Consider the following 17,203-nt stretch of genomic DNA (forward strand, 5'->3'; position numbering starts at 1 on the left):
CTTCCCCATATACATAAAATAACAAGAACATGAAAAATATACACTTCAGATCATATGTCCTGTGTATATGCCTGGATACTTTAACATGCTAGAAAAATTGTGAAATCCTGCCCTTGGAATTTTATAATGACTCTAATTGCCATCATGATACTATCTAGGCATTTCCTACAAGTCTCTGCAAGTAACATTAGTGCTGACGATGTTATGAAAGAATTTCTATATATTAACAAAACAATCATGTACACTGATGAAATGAAGAACAGTGGTTCCCTACATTTCAAACCAAACATGTGTGCATTATTGTCCTTGAGGTCCTAATGAGAACAATGGAGAAAAAAGAGGAAATAAAGGCATGTAGAATGGAAAGAAAGAAAAGTAGCAATTATTTTCACAGATGACATAAAAATATGATACACATACATAAAATGTTTAGATTGTTGAATTATTATTCATTTACCAAGGTCATAGTATATATAAGATCAATAAGCCAAAGTCAATTGTATTTTTTCCAGGAACGAATATACTGAAAATGAATTTCTAAAAATTACAGGGGCCAGTGGATTCGCAAGCTAATTATCTGCCTGCAGTGTCAGCATCCCATATGAGTGCTGGTTCATGTTCTTACTGCTCCATTTCTTTCTTTTTTTTTTTTTTTTCAAGATCTACTTATTTCTATTGGAAAGGCAAATTTAAGAAAGAAGCTACACTTCTGATAAAGCTCTCTGTTTATGGCCTGGGGAACAGCACAAGATGGCTCACATTCTTAAAACCTTAAAACCCATGTGGGAGACCCAGAAGCTCCTGATGCCCAGCTCTAGATCATCTCAGCTCTGACCATTAAAATCATTTGGGGAGTGTACCAGTGGATAAAAGACTTCTGTTTCTCCTTCTCTTTCTATAAAATTTGCCTTTCACATAAAAACTAATATTTTTAAGAAATTGTTACAGTATCATCAATATGATATTTAGAAATAAATTCCATAAAATATTGTAAGATTTCTACATGATGACTACAAAATATCGTTGAGGAACATTAAAGGATATATAAAGAGACTAAAAAATCTATTACATGAATGAAATGGGACATGTCAATAGTCAAGTCTCTTGAATTTGGCCTGCAAAAAAACATATAAGTAAATAAAACCAAAAAAGGAAGGAGGATGGAGGGTAGGAGCACAGACTGGGGGAAGGTAGGCTAAGTAGTATCACTATGCTCATGAATCTGTAGACATTAAATACATGAAATGTGTTCTCCTTTGGTAACAAATTTTTTTTAAAAAAAGAGCACATTCCATGGATTCACAACAATGGGATATCACTACACAATACCAAGCTGTTCCAAATCCAAAATACTGACAACAATAAGAGCACAAAAGTCTCTCATTCATAGTTGATGTGAATGGAAAAATGGTACAGATACTTCACAAGTTAGTTTTGCAGTTTCTTATAAAACTAAACACAGTCTTACCACAAAATTCTGTAACTACCTTCCTTATTATTTTATTCAAATGAGTTGAAAAACATGTATATATACCAAAATATGCATACAAATGTCTAGAGTAATTTTATTCATTACCACCAAAAGTTGGAAATAATTGAGATATCCCTCAGTAGCTGATTGGATATATCAACTATACTATATCCAGAAAACAAACATTTTCATTCTGTACTAAAAAGAAACAAGCTATTGAGTCATGAAATGGTGCCAGGCACGACAGCCTAGTGGCTAAATTCTCGCCTTGCAATTGCTGGATTCCCATATGGGCAACGGTTCAAGTCCTGCTCCATCCAGCTCCCTGCCTCTGCCCTGGGAAAGCATTTGAGGATGGTCCATGGCCTTGAGACCCTGCACCCATATGGGAGACCCGGAAGAAATTCCTGGCTCCTGACTCAGGATGAGCTCAGCTCCAGCCATTGTGGCCATTTGGGGAATGAACCAGCAGATGGAAGATCTTCCTCTGTCTCTCCTCCTCTCTGTAAACCTGCCTTTCCAATAAAAACATAAATAAATAAATAAGCAAGCAAGTCATGAAATGATGACTATTGTGTATATCCCTTGCCTATACTCTTGAAGAACAGTGGTTTCTCTAGGATTCAGTTTATGATTACAAACAAAACTGAAAGTATGTCATAGCAAAAACCAAATATTTTTTTATAGGGATGGTATGATAGAAAGTACTGCCATGTTCTTAAAACTATATATTTCATAAAAGAAATATATTAAACCTGGACTTTTTATATAAATAAAAAATTTAAAACATGGAGTAAACTTATGTAAATGTCACTAAGTGAAAGAAGCCAAAGTTCACATGATACATGATTCCAGCTGTAACATATCTGATATAGGTGGAACTAGGGAAAATAAAATGATCAACAAGTATTAAGAGTAAGGGAGAGACCAAGAAACCGATGAACTCATCTGGACAATAAGGTGCTGGACTTTATGCCTGGTAGATGCTTGCAATGAAAGAATCTCAACTGAATTTGAACTGTGGTAATGCAACAAGGTGGAGGAATCCACCATGGGCGGGGGGGTGGGGGGGACAGGGAATCCCAGTGCCTATAAAACTGTGGTCACATAATGCAATGTAATCAATAAAATATAACAATAAAAAAAGAGGTGCATTAAGCACATAACTGATAAATTCCAGTGAAGTTTTGGAAAAAAAAAAGAGTAAGGGAGAGAGATTAATGAATAGGCAAAGTAGAGATCACTTAAAAAACTGAAACTATTCTATATTAAACCACAATGGTGATTACATGTAATTATACATTTGTCAAAACCAATAGAATATACAACAGCAAAAACAGGTACTGATGCAAACTATTGTCCTTGATGATAACTATCAAGCTATGTTGAATGTAATGAATATGCTCTTTTGTTATGGAATATTGTTATGGGGACATGGTACATGTTTAACAACTGAGAACACATGGAAACTCTACTTGATACACAATCTTTGCTGTAAATGTTAATCTCTAAGGGGGAAAAAGTCCACTAAAATGAAAACAAAAGTGAAACTTGACCTCTACATAACTTTACATGCAAAATTTAATTTTCATAGACAATATATTGAAGCATAAGTGTTGAATTGTAAAGCTTGTGAAGAAAACACAGTAACTTCATCCCCCTGGGTGGAAAAAGTTTAAGACACTAGAAGTATTGATAAATTATCATTTACTAAGTTATATAAAAGAGAAAAGAGGGGGAAAAAAAGAAATTGTGACATCGAAAACTTAAAATGTTTAATAACACTTTTGGAAAACCCTGCACGATAAGAGCATTTTTGTGTATCTAGAGCCCTGGGCCACACTATATGAGTTTAATGGATTGGAAAGGGATACTGGGCATTGAATAGCTTTGGTTAGTACTGCAGCCCCATGCCTATGTAATTGACTTCCAAGAAAGCCTAGTCTCAAATGAGATAGCTTGTTTGATAATATTTTTTCACATGTTGTCATACGTGGTTGCTGGCAAACACACTGCAGGAGCATGACTGGAGGTTGTGTCTGTTTCTCTTGCATTCTGCCCTCATGTACCCTTCCCTTCACTGTTTGAATCTGTATATTTTGTATTAAACCATAATGATTTGTGCAACAGCTTTCCAGTTTTTAAAGTATTACAAATAATCCAGTTGGAGGTTTGTCTTTAAGAACCCTGGCAATTTTTTTTTGTTTCAGTCATTCAAAAGATAAAATATTTTTCTTTTGATACATTTACATATGTATGTACATGTATTCATACACATATACAAACATTCGCACATTAGATGAGAACTTAATTTACCACTACAATGAACCATTTTGACAAACTACAAGAGAAGGTAAGTGTGACAATGCAAGTTATTTATATCCAGGTAAACAGGAGACAAGTCTACACAACAGCCTAAAGGCAAATGACTGGGAGCTCTGAGAAACAAATTATCCTGACATTTTTAATTAAAACTGGGCTGCTTGCTGGAATGCATAGATTTTTCCCTCTACTCTCTCACCATAAACAGGAGACATGTATTTTTTAGTGTTTCTAAATTTAAAAAAATCATGCATTAAATTTGAACATATATTATATTACACTGCTTTACCTTTATTGTGTTTCCTCTGACATCCATACTGCAATTGGAATTTTCATAACTAAAATATCCACTTGTGAAAAGAAAACTTAATGGCAGGAAGGTAAACTCTGAACTGTGTTTTGACTTCCTGGAATTTTCTTTAATATTTACACCCTATTTTTTTATTATCCAAGGGTATTACAAAATATTTTAAGCTACTCAAATAGGCACAATAAAATACAACCAATGAGGCCAAACCTAGGAACAAAACCTTGTAATATCCTGAAATTCCTTTCTCTCCTGTACCTCACAGACCTAAGAATATGAGGTTACTATGATGTAATAAAGAAACACACTTGCTGACCAATGTCTATCCATCTCCTTCTTTTAAAGCAGCCCAAACTTCTGTCTTCTTTGGGCATAGCACTACATAGAATCCTGTCCTGACTCCTTGTTAAAATGGCACCACAGCTGGTAAATTTCATCATTATAGAATTTTCAAGTTTTTTTTTTTTTCAGAATTCTACACTTAGTCATGAGACTCTGGATAGTGAGAGACTCATTAGAAAGGATCAGCTTATCCTAGATTGCAGATTAATCTAATTTTACTATCCAACACAACATTAAATTCTACTTTCCCTAGTTTTCTTGTACATAGAGTACTCTGGAAATAAAGGAGTGAGATACTGTTAGAAGTCATAAACCAACTGAAAAAAAAAAAAGACTTGCTTTTCCACTAAAATAACTGTTGCCAGTACCTGATCTGTGGCATAACAGGATGATCTTCTGCCTAAGGCATTAGAATCCCATATGAGTGCCAGTTAGTGCTGGCTATTTCACTTTCAATTCAGCTCCCTGCTAATGGTCTAGAAAAGTAGAATGGCTCAAGTCCTTGGGTCCCTGTACCCATGTGGGAAACCCAGAGGAAATTCTTAACTCCTGGCACACACAAGTGCTGCGACTGAGGGCAAACAATGCCAAGCACCTGCCAGCATGCACAAGACCCGGGGTTGGGAATGGACCTGATAGGGGAACTCTGCAGACTCCCTTACTGGACTGCAGTTCTCACTGGTGAATGCAGGAACCAGGGATGTGGTGGCCACACTGGGATAAGCTGTTGCAACCCACCAGCAAGAACCAGTAATGCTGGTGGGCCAGCCTAAGCCAAGTTATAGCTTCTGCTAGCAAATGTCAAGAAATGGGGCAGGGTAACTCAACTGGGCCACAGCACATGCTCACAAACCCCAAACTTGGGAATGGAGCAGACCTGGAAGGGAAACTTTGGGGACTCCATTGCATAGCTGTTGCTTCCATAGGTGAGCATGAGAGCTGGGACTTGGGGCAGACTGGTCTGGGGACAGACCAGGTTGGGACAGGATGCTGCACCCACTGACACAGAAGAGAACCAGAATGTGTGTGTCGCCAACTGAGCTGGGCCACAGTGCCACCTGGCAAGTATTGGGACTGGGTGCTAGAAATGTCAGGCTGTACTGCAGTGCCTCCTGGTAAGGCACAAGATCTAGGGCTGGGAACATACCTGGCAGGGGAACTGTGGGCACTCCCCTGCTAGGCTGTACCTATTGCTGGTAAGCACAAGAACCAGGGCAGGGGGTAGGCCAGGCTGTACAAGGTGGCTACACCTGTCAATACATACTAGATCTGGAGATGGGTCAGGCTGAGCTAAGCTACAGCACCCACGGGTGTGCACATGAACCAGATAGAAGGCAGGCTGGGCTGGGGTAGGCTGCAGCCAAGGCTGGCACGTGCAAAAACTGGGGATTGGGTGGGTCTGATGAGGGCTATTAGGGGTTGTACCAACTAGGCCATGGCACCTACTGGTGAGTGCCAGGACTAGGGGCAAGTGGGTACTTCAGCCTAACCTGACTGGTACACACCCATTTTGGCTCTCACTAATGGGTGCTACAGCCTAGCCCAGCCTAGCCCACCCCCAGACCTGGTTCTCATGTAAACTGGTAGTTAAAACAGCCTAGCCTGATTTGTCCCACACCCATTCTGGCTCTAAGGATCACTAACAGGTGCTGGAGCCTAACCCAGTCTGCCAACCCGCAGACTCAGCCTACACACTGGTATGCATGAGAACCAGATCTGTGGTAGCCTGGCTTGGCTTGGCTTGAGCACCTGTTGGTTCATGTGAGATAGGCAGTTGGGGTGGGATTGATCAGGCAGCTGCATTCACCAGTATGGGTGTTGGTTAGTATAGCTGATATATGGCACTTGATCTTGCACAGGCTGACACACACAAGTCTGAGGTCATCCCAGGTGAGGTATTTTGGGGGACTCCCCAACTAGACTGCTGGACTCGGATTCCAACTACCTCAGAAAATCACAGGCTGTGTGATCTGACTTTGGAGTGTATGTGTCAGGACTGGAGCTTCTCAGTAGCTGATGCCTGTGCCGTGGTTAGTATCTAAGGTATCATCAAATGATTGTTCCCCATCCCTGGGTACTGCTGTAGTTTCAAAGTAAGGCTTCGCCCCTTCTGCCACCTTCTCTGCATATACAGGAGAAAAAAACTGAAATGTATGCCCCATTCACCCTTTCCACCCTAACCAGATTCCCACATAGGTGCATATCCCTGTCAGCAGCTACACAAACAATACTAAAAATGAAAAAATATATAAACTTTTGAGGGGAAAAGCTATATTGTAATTGGGTCTAAAGACTAGAACAGTAACTAATGTCTATAATCCTGAGTAATCAAAATAAACAGCAATAATTAGCCCACTCTATTTAAAAGTAAGGAAAGCTTCAAAAAGAGTACACCGTTTTAAAAATATCATCCTATAAAGTAAACACTATGCATAGAATAAAGGGCTTGAATGATACTATCAGTGACACAATGATTACTTCCAGATAATAGGATTAATGTATGACTTTTGCAAATACTTTTTAAAATTTTATTTCATAATTATTCTATAAAATATGCTTTGCTAATTAATATACTACTATGTTTAATAATAATTAAAATCTGCCTAAAACTACCAAGGAATACTTAAAAGAGCTATGTTTAGGAACACAGATCTTTGCAAATAATATTCAGAAATCTTAAGTATCTAGCTCCATTCTTTAAGATCCTGATAATGGATTCATAAATACTTATGAATTCAGGAAAAAAAGATATCCTTTCTGCACAATGGATAGTCCTAGAATTCCAGCTATATTTAATTTGCACAGCTGAGATATCTATTTTGATTTGTAAGTTTTACAATTGATTTGGACTTCAAGTATAATTTAATAAACTCTCTTCAAAATATTTATCAACTTTGGAAACGAGATTGTGTCACAATGGCAAAATATTCTGATTACATTAGCTTTGTCTTAATAATATTAGTGAGGCTTGATCTGTGAACATGAGTTTAAAACACACAAATCTGAAACTAAACTCTCAAGTTTTCCCATCAAAAGTACTAAGGGTCAGAACACTACTGAAATGACCCCCCCAAAACCACTAGAATTTTCCTAATGAATATTCTTCTTCAAATTCTAGCATTAGCAACACTCAGTCACTAATGATTAAGTGTTATCAGCAGGGTGAACTTCTTTACAGTCACATATTTTGAAAGTACATCTTGATAGCAGTGTAATTTTGAAAAGCATCTTAATTTTGATAAAAGCAAATCATCTTAATTTTGATGAGATTTATTGGCTGCATTTTCTTTTTTTAAAAAAAGATTTTTATTATTTTTTATTGGAAAGGCAGATATACAGAGAGGAGGAGAGAGAGAGGAAGATCTTCCGTCCGATAATTCACTCCCTAAGTGAGCACAACGGCCGATGCTATGCCGATCTGAAGCCAGGAGCCTCTTCTGGGTCTCCCACATGGGTGCAGGGTCCCAAAGCTTTGGGTCATCCTCGACTGCTTTCCCGGGCCACAAGCAGGGAGCTGGAAGGGAAGTGGGGCTGCCGGGATAGAACCGGTGCCCATATGGGATCCCGGGTGTGCAAGGCAAGGACCTTAACCACTGCGCCACCGCGCCGGGCCCTATTGGCTCCATTTTCTTGCTAACATACTGACAAATTCATATAGGAAATATCTATACAAAGTATAAATCTGAGAGAGGAAAGGGGTAACAACTGGGGTTTGGATTAGGGATAAGCATTCACTTTATAAAATAGCCTTTTTTGAAAGAGGTTGAAATAGCAAAACATTTTTTAAAGTAATAATCCAATAGTTCCTATTAACTACTGCATTATAAACCACTTCAACTTTTCTTGAGGAAAATCAGATTGTAAACAGAACTCTGCCTGATACCTTGAAGAATATGCATTTTGTAATATAAAACCAAATAGCCTTTTTTCATTAAAGAAACCCAATCTCAAACCCAAACTATTCTCAATACTGCAATTAAGGAACTGCTGAACAAATCCTACAACATGGATGTTGGGGATTCATTTGCCTCTAGGAGGAAATTTATTACAGTGAGAAAGACAAAAAACAAAACTATGACACTATAACAACAAAATTTTGGCCATCTCAGAGGGACTACACACAATAGCTTATGACTGCCACTCAAATTTGTCTTTAGAGCCAGGCACGATAGTCTAGTGGCTAAAATCCTCACCTTACATGCACCAGGATCCCATATGGGAGCCAGTTCCTGTTCCAGCTGCCCCACTTTCTTCCAGCTCCCTGCCTGTGGCCTGGGAAAACAGTAGAGGACAGCCCAAGGCCTTGGAACCCTGCACCTGTGTGGGAGACCTGGAAGAAGTTCCTGGCTCCTGGCTTCAGAACAGCTCTGCTCCAGCCATTGCAGCCACTTGGGGAATGAACCAGCAGATGGAAGAGCTTCCTCTCTGTCTCTCCTTATCCCTGTATGTCTGCCTTCTCCAATGAAAATAAACACTTAAAAAAGTCTGTCTTGGCTTCACCCTATGGATAACATCCCAAATTCCAAAATACTGTCTATAAAAGTTAAAAAAAAGTCTCAATAAAAATCTATCTTATAAAATTGGACTTAAGAAAATTGTTCTTATTCTTGTAATTACATAGGACACAGTACAAGAGATCTCTTTGCCACAGAATGCTATTCGGCTGTGATGCCATCAGGGCTCTAGAGTGGTATCTACAGAAGCAGCAATATTATCCAATAGAAGAGTGGTGGTACTGACCAGATTTCATTTTCCCCTAAGTGGAAATAGAGCAATGATGCAACCTAACAGCCAATAAAATACAGGTAACAAGTATTTCAGCCTCTCAAATACACACACACACACACACACACACACACACACACACACACACACACACACAACTACAATGCCTAACAAAGCAGCAGCAGAAGTATCCACTGCAAATTAATAACATGTATTCAGCAACCACAGAAGCAGGAACAGTCAGAAGAGGCACACAGTCCAAGCTGTGTAGGTTCACAAGATACATCTGGATAGTCTGTGAATCAGATTCAGAAGATAAGGGAGAGCAGAACTAGCAGAAAAGGCTTTACAAGGAATAAGAAGTCTTGCATATGTAGAAGCAAGAGTCAATGAAATCTGAACTAGTATCATTGACGCTCTTCTGTTCCCTTACCTGTAAAATAGGAAAACAATAATCACATGGGAAAAGATTATTGTGATACTTAAATAATGTATGCAAAATATTTAAAATAGCATCTATCACATGGTAAGCACTATGTGAATCTTATTGATATTATAAAAACATGCTCTCATATGCCTGCTTTCATTAGAAAACATAAATATATGCAGAATTTATTTGTTGCTTTATTTTATTTTAATCAAGAGCTGAATTTAAGTCTTAAAATAGCCATAGGTTGTTCCTTTAGGCACTATCAACATAAACTTGCAGGGATTTAGGTGTCATTAGCAACTTCAATTTATCTTTGAAAATGTAAGAGAACTTTATGGCTACATAAATATTAACAGAATACTGATTCCTGTTTACTTTTAAATTCTACTAAAAGATACTTCATTTGAATTTTAGAACCAACTGCCTTTATATCCAAATAAATACCATTATAGGTGTCCTGAGTTTAATATGTAATGCATGTGGAATGAAAAGCTAGCTCTTCATGAGATAGGTTTTGGCCTAGTGATTAAGATACTGCTTGGAACACTTCTAATTTCACCATAGCTGGTTTGAATCCTTACTCTACTCTCAATTCTAGATTGCTACTAATGTTCACTCTGGAGGCAACAAATGATGGCTCAAGTGCTTGGCTCCTTGCCACCCACATGGGAGACCCAGATTGAGTTCCTGGATCCCACCTTTGACCCTACAAGACTCAGCTACTGTGGGTGTTTGCAGAGTGATCTGTCCCTCTCCCTCTCCTCTTCTCCCTCTGCCTCTCCTTTAAATAAAAGCAAGGCAGATCATCACCACCTATGCTTCTATTTTTCAGCACTATGCTTGTGATTTGGGTAAATTCCACAAACTATACATTGGTGCCTAGATTGTGGTGATTTGACTAATTAGCTAATCTAACCCTGGGCATACAAAAAGGATCCAAAGTACATTTAATATATATACCCTCTAATATAATAATACATATAGTATTTACATTTTTCTATAGAAATATCAATCTATTAAAGCAATAGGACTTATATACAAAATGAAATGTATATATTAGAGTAAGACTTACAGAAATAAAAGCATTTTGGTTTATAAAACCTCAATACTCACCATAATTTCTTAGAATAGCATTAAATTTCTTCTCGAAAGAAACATGATTCTCAAGGCACTCTAAATCTCTTCTTTAGAATCAAAAGCTTTCTGAAGGTCCCACATGTTTCTGAGGTTTATTGTAGCAATTTAGGTTTGTAATACAGCCCTGATATGGAATCATCTTCACACTAACATTTTCTTGCATGCAAGAATAACTTTCAGCTGCCTGTGAGAGTATCTTTAAAAAGAAATACAGTTGTTTCACACCCTAAGCTTTTAACCTGTATTTCTTCTCCTCCTTGGCAGAGAGAGAGAGAGAGAGAGAGAGCGAGCATGTAAGGTCCAGCCTAGAGTTACCACCAGGTTCCCAAGTTGTACAAGTGAATGGATGAGGTGCCATTTACTAAGATAGCAAACACTCATAGAGAATCAGATATTCAGGCACAGTTCTAAGTCATTCAGTATTCCCCAGCACAAAATACCAAGAACACAAGCAGCCATCTGCCTACTCAAACTAAGACTCTTCTCCAAAGCTTCCTTTCTAAAGTGTCCCTGGTCTCTTTTTGTAAATCAGCACCACCCTAAAAGATTTCTCTCACTTGTATATCCTATTCCTTCAGAAATATTCTCTTTATGGATTAAGGCTCAAATCCTAACTAGGGTATTAAAAAAGCATCAAAAATTTTTGAAAGTTCTCCTATGAATCTAATGATAATTATGATATATCATAAACTTCCAAAAATTAACCATAGAAATTTGAAATACTATAACCAGAAAAGAAGTAAATTTTTGTGCAAGGGAACCCCTTGGTGTCTATCAAATTAAAATACACAACTCCCTAGTGTCAATGTAAGATCAAAGAAAACATCAGCAAAACCTGCAAGAAATTTCAAGTATTTCTAGGCAGAAATCTCAACCCTCACCCTATTACTCACATGAAATATTCCTATAAAATTGTTTTACAGAATATTTGTTTCAATATTTTTTCCTATTTATCTGCATATATGTGTGTGTGATTTTCATATATATATATACGATTTTCAAATAACATATGATCAGCCAGTGACTATAGAATAAATACACCAGTTTTAGACGATAGTAAAATTTTAACAGTATATGAAGAAAGACATTCTCTGGGACAGCATTTGGTGCTGCTTTTTAGACACTGCTCAAGACAGCCACATCCCATGTTCGAGAGCCTGGTTTAAGTCCCAGCTCTCATATCTGACATAAGCATAAGCCTCCACCCTTTCAGGAAGCAGAAATCATTCAAGACTTGGAACATTGCTACTCATGAGGGAAATTTAGACTGATTTCTGGGATGCTGGATTCTACATGACCCAGCCCTCACTATTGTGATCATTCATATAGTATATGAAAAGATGAAAGACCTCTTTCTCTCTCAAGTGAAAATGAAAATGAAAAGAAATAAGCTTTTTGAAAAAAAGGAAAGGTATTCTCTTGTGGCCTGTGATTAAATTCAACACAAATAATCTTTGTACAGCCAGAATATGTATCTTCCAAGATATCATCTCATACATTCACTTTTATTTTTATTTCTTTAGCGAACCAAATAAAGTGCTTTATATTATATTTTCAAGAGCTTTGAGAAGATGGAATTAAAGAATACATTTTTATTTGGTTAAAATTTTTTGAAATCCATGTTTATGAAGGGTCTTCAAAAATCATAAAAATATGTATTATGAAAGAAAATTACACATGGATTTCAAAAATTTTGCATCAAAATAAAATTTTTAATTGTATCTTTCAACAAGATTTTTGGGGTACCACTTTTTGTAAGACATCATTGGACAAAAGACAAATGTAAGCCTTATACATTTGTACAAGATCCTTATTAATTTTAACCACAATATGAAATTTGTGGCCATTTGAAAAATACTTCAGTAGTGTAGGATAGAGACACATTTTCAAGGAGCATATTTATACTTCACAACTGACAATGATTAGAAGTGCTTTAGAAGAGGCTCATCGTTTGCCAATAACATTAACTACTCACTAAGACAGCTTCTCTAAGGAGCCCGAATTAGCTATCTTAGCATAATATTTTTCAAGTCCAAATTATATGTCAATTATTTTTCCTTTCTCTCTCCACTAAATACAAGCATGATAATGAAGAGCTTTGTCTGTTTTGTTCATTGTCATATTCCTAGCACTTAAAACAGTGATTTGTACCTGTTTAGTAAAACATTGTTAAGCAAATTAAAGACTGAATGACACAATTAAATGTACTTGAAAGTAGTAAAATTCCAGTTTTTAAAAAGCACTCAACTATTCAAGATTTAAAACTAATACAATAGTAATAGTGTTAAAGGTGCTTCAGGCAATGCTGCTTACTGATTTTACCTCTAGAATTCAGACATTTTCAAAAGCATCAGTACAAGTTAGAAGACAAAATGTCTGCCTTCAACAAAGCTGTAAGGTAAGGGTGGATTCACATTTATAATTGCAATATGAAATCAAACATAAAGAATTTAATTTCCTTGGCATGAAAGCTCTGTTTTCATGCATTTCGTTCCATTTTTTGATGAACATAAATACACAGTTGATTTACAAAGTAGATATAACATATAATATATTATATTGGACAAATATTTTATATAATGCAAATTTCTTTTAAGAGTGACTTTCTCATAAAACTTTAAACACTTTTTCCCCTCTGCTCCCTTCCCTCCTATACCATCACCTACTTTCAGCATCTCTGAGAACTAGTGCTTAGTTTTCATGGACTCCAGTTAAGCATCAGGTTAAGAAATGCAATATTTAAAAAAAAATCATTCCTGGACAACAAAACGATTACATTTAATATCCTCTTTGAAAAGAGAAAGGTTTCTGGCTGGATCCAATGACTCAATTGGCTAAATCCTCACTTTGCATGTGGCTGGATCCCATTTAGGTGCCAGTACATATCCTGGCTGATCACTTCCAGCTCCCTGCTTGTGGCCTGGGAAAGCAGTCAAGGATGGCCCAAAGCCTTGGGACCCTGCACCCATGTGGGAGACCTAGAAGAAACACCTGGCTCTTGGTTTCAGATTGGCTCAGCTCCAGGCCATTGCAGTCACTTGGAGAGTGAACCAGTGGATATAAAATCTTAGTGTCTCTCTGTCTCTCTGTATACCTGCCTTTCCAATAAAAATAAATAATTTTTTAAAAAAGAAATGTTTCAATATCAAAGATGTGTTCAACTTCCATGTTTGTAAAAGATAGTGTTTGCTCCTTGCATTCTCAGATCATTTCTGACATCACTATTATCAACTTTCTGTGTAGTGATAGCATTTTTAACTTGTAAATAAAACAGCATAAGCAGATGTAAAGCTCACAGTGTATCACATGACTTGGTTTTCACAATACTCCTGATCTTCCTACTGGTTTTTGCAAGGAATAAGCCCTTCTTCAGCTTGAGATTTATTTTAAATCATGTGACAAAATAGCTTTGAGGTGAATGAAAATGTATCTTTCAAGCTTCTTTCTTTTTTAATTTTTTATTGGAAAGTCAGATATACAGAGGGGAAAGATGGAAGGAAAGAATTTCCTTCTGCTGGTTCACTCCCTAAATTTCCATCAGCATGAACTGAACTGATCCAAAGCCAGGAGCCAGGAGCTTTTTCCAGGTCTCTCATGTGGGTACAGGGACCCAAGACTTTGGGCCATCCTCTATTGCTTTCCCAAGCCAAAAGCATGGAGCTGAAAGGGAAGTAGAGCAGCCAGGATATGAACTGGTGCCCAGATGGGATCCTGGCAGTTGCAAGGCAATGATTTAGCCACTAGGCTATTGTGTCGGGACTGTCTTCATAGGCTCTTAAGAAACCAGACTTTCATTATTCTCAGATGTGCCCAGAAATTAACCTAGGTCTGAGTAGTTTTAAAAATGGACCCCACCTACAATATTAAATAAATAGTCTTAGAACCTTGGAGGCTCTAGTACACACCTAAAACAGAATCTGATAATAGCCCTTACCCACACTACAAGGGAGTGGCATTCAATATTATCTTTTCTTTAGCAATGAAATAGTCACCAAACCTAGAAAAATGGAACTCACCTAGTAATCCAGTCTCTCACAAATACAGGAAGAGTAAGACTCATTGACACAAGTGTAGAAGACAGAAGTGCCACAACACTGTCAGACTTCAGTACCAGGAAGACCTAGAAGCAAGACAATAAAAGGTCAGGAATCAAGAACAATCATTATAACAAGGGGTTAAAGGTTAGCTATGTATGGATTCTAGTATAACAGGTACATAAAAATATAACAGGTACAGAACAAAAGTAAAGTTATAAGATCTAGAGATTGTAAATTTGGAACTGCCATCAGACTTCTCCCACTGCTCTAATCTCCCATAATTCTGTGCCTCACATCAGCCTTGATAACATACAGGTAGCTATTTTGCTACTAGTGACACTATGCTTTTAATATACATTACCCACAGAAATTAGGTTGCTATATAGCTAAAATATCAGATAAGGAAGTTAACATTCTCCCAGATAGGAGAGAAAGAATTACCTTCTGCTGGTTCACTGCCTAAATTTCCATCAGCATGAACTGAACTGACCCAACGCCATGAGCCAGGTTACTGGCAATCTGCCTTCATCTACACCAGCAAGCTAATGTGAACCCCCAACTTGTCCTCTTAATGATTTAATTATATTTGAGACCAAACACAGATCTTTATCAAAAAGATATCCAAGATAAGGGTATGGTCTGAGCCTTGGAACACTCATACTACCTAGTCCTCAGTAACTGCCAGACCACAAAGACACATAGGAAATCAATATTTGCTTATCAAGGTTTATTCCAACAAACTAAGTGATTAGAGATTTAGCTATGATAATCAATATTATAGACTGTCTCAATAGAATGAATGTTTCAGAATTATTTTTTATTATGGTGATCATATCCTCCCAAACTGGAGACCTGGAAAAATCTCCTGGCTCCTGGATTCAGATTGGCTCAGCTTGGGGCTTTGTAGGCATTTGGGGAGTGAACCAGACAGACAATCGATCTCTCTCTCTCTCTCCACCACCCCTTTGTCTCTCTGTTTAAAATCTGCCCTTCCAAAAAAAGTAAATGAAGAAAGAAAAGGACAAAGTAAGGGAAGTGAAAAGGGAAAGAGGAACGTTCAAGCTCAGTTTCTTAAACCAGGAGTTACTAAGCACATCTGCCTCTTAATGTACGAAAAAGGGAGCAGGTAGTTGTTATAACAGTTAGGTTGCCACTTGGGATGCTCACATCCCATATCAGAGTACCTGGGTTTGAGACTTGTCTTTGCTCTTGACTCCAGCATCTGGCTGATCTAAAATTCGGGAGTCAGTAAGCAATTGCACAAGCACGTGAGTTTGCACCTATGCAGGAGACCATTAGGGTTTTCCCCCAGCCCCGTCCCAGCTTTGGTCTAGTGCAGCCCCTGCTGTTGTAGACATTTCAAGAGTGAATTAGCAGATGAAAACTCTCATTCACTTGATCTCATTCTCCTCTTTCCAACTCTTCCTATAAAAATACTTAAAAAAAAAAGTGAGAGAAGACACTTCTGCCATGACTCATTAGAAACGTAGACAGGTCTCCTCCTTCTGGGCCTCAAGTCTCCAAGCTGTATAACTAATTACTAGGGATTTAGTCTGAATGCTTTGTGGGACATCTTGCAGCTCCCAGTCTCTGATTCAATGGAAAGACTATATGAAACCACCTAAACCTTTCTTTTCTTTTATCTTAATTTCATTATATATCTTCATTTTTCATTTTTCTTGACATTTATGTGCTACACGACAAGGGAGTCTTATTTCCTGACAATAAAAAACAATCTCTCATTTTAAATTAATGGGTATATGAAGTTATGAATCCCTCCACCAGATGAATTCCTAAGAAAAATAGAGGATTTCTGTCCAAAGTTGTACAATGTATATAAGGGCATTCCTGAACAGGCTAAGGAATTTGCTTTTTTACTTTTAAAAAGTATCAGCAAAATCACAACATTTCAGAACTATCCAAACCACTTGGGCAGAAACCTCAGAACATGCACTAGAGCAGGACCCTGGATTGATATTGGGTAGTGGTTCCCCATCCCTGGGTACTGGGACATTTGGATAATTTGAGAGGCTGGGTGTGGCTTCCCTCTTTATCTCTCCCCTTCCTCCAGAGACAAGAAGAAGAAACAGCAAATTTGGAATTAGTGATTCCTCCCACTTATCCTTAACCTTCGATCCTTCCCATCCTGATCAACTATGCAAATAATTGAAAAAGACTAATAGCAAAAAATAAAAATAAATAAAAGTATTTATTTTGGGCCTAACACAATGGTTCAATGCTTGAATCCTCACCTTGCAAACACCGGATCCCATATGGGAGCCAACTCATGTCCCAGTTGCTCCATTTCCCATTCAACTCCCCGTTCATGATCCAAGAAAGTAATAAAAGATGTCCAAACTTGGGACCCTGTGTCCATGTGGGAGACCTGGAAGAAGCTCCTGGCTCCTGGCTTTGGATCAGCTTAGCTCCAG

The sequence above is a fragment of the Ochotona curzoniae genome, unplaced genomic scaffold (assembly GCF_017591425.1).
Source record: "Ochotona curzoniae isolate NIBS_2020 unplaced genomic scaffold, NIBS_Ocur_1.0 scaffold_1852, whole genome shotgun sequence".
NCBI classification, from domain to species: domain Eukaryota; kingdom Metazoa; phylum Chordata; class Mammalia; order Lagomorpha; family Ochotonidae; genus Ochotona; species Ochotona curzoniae.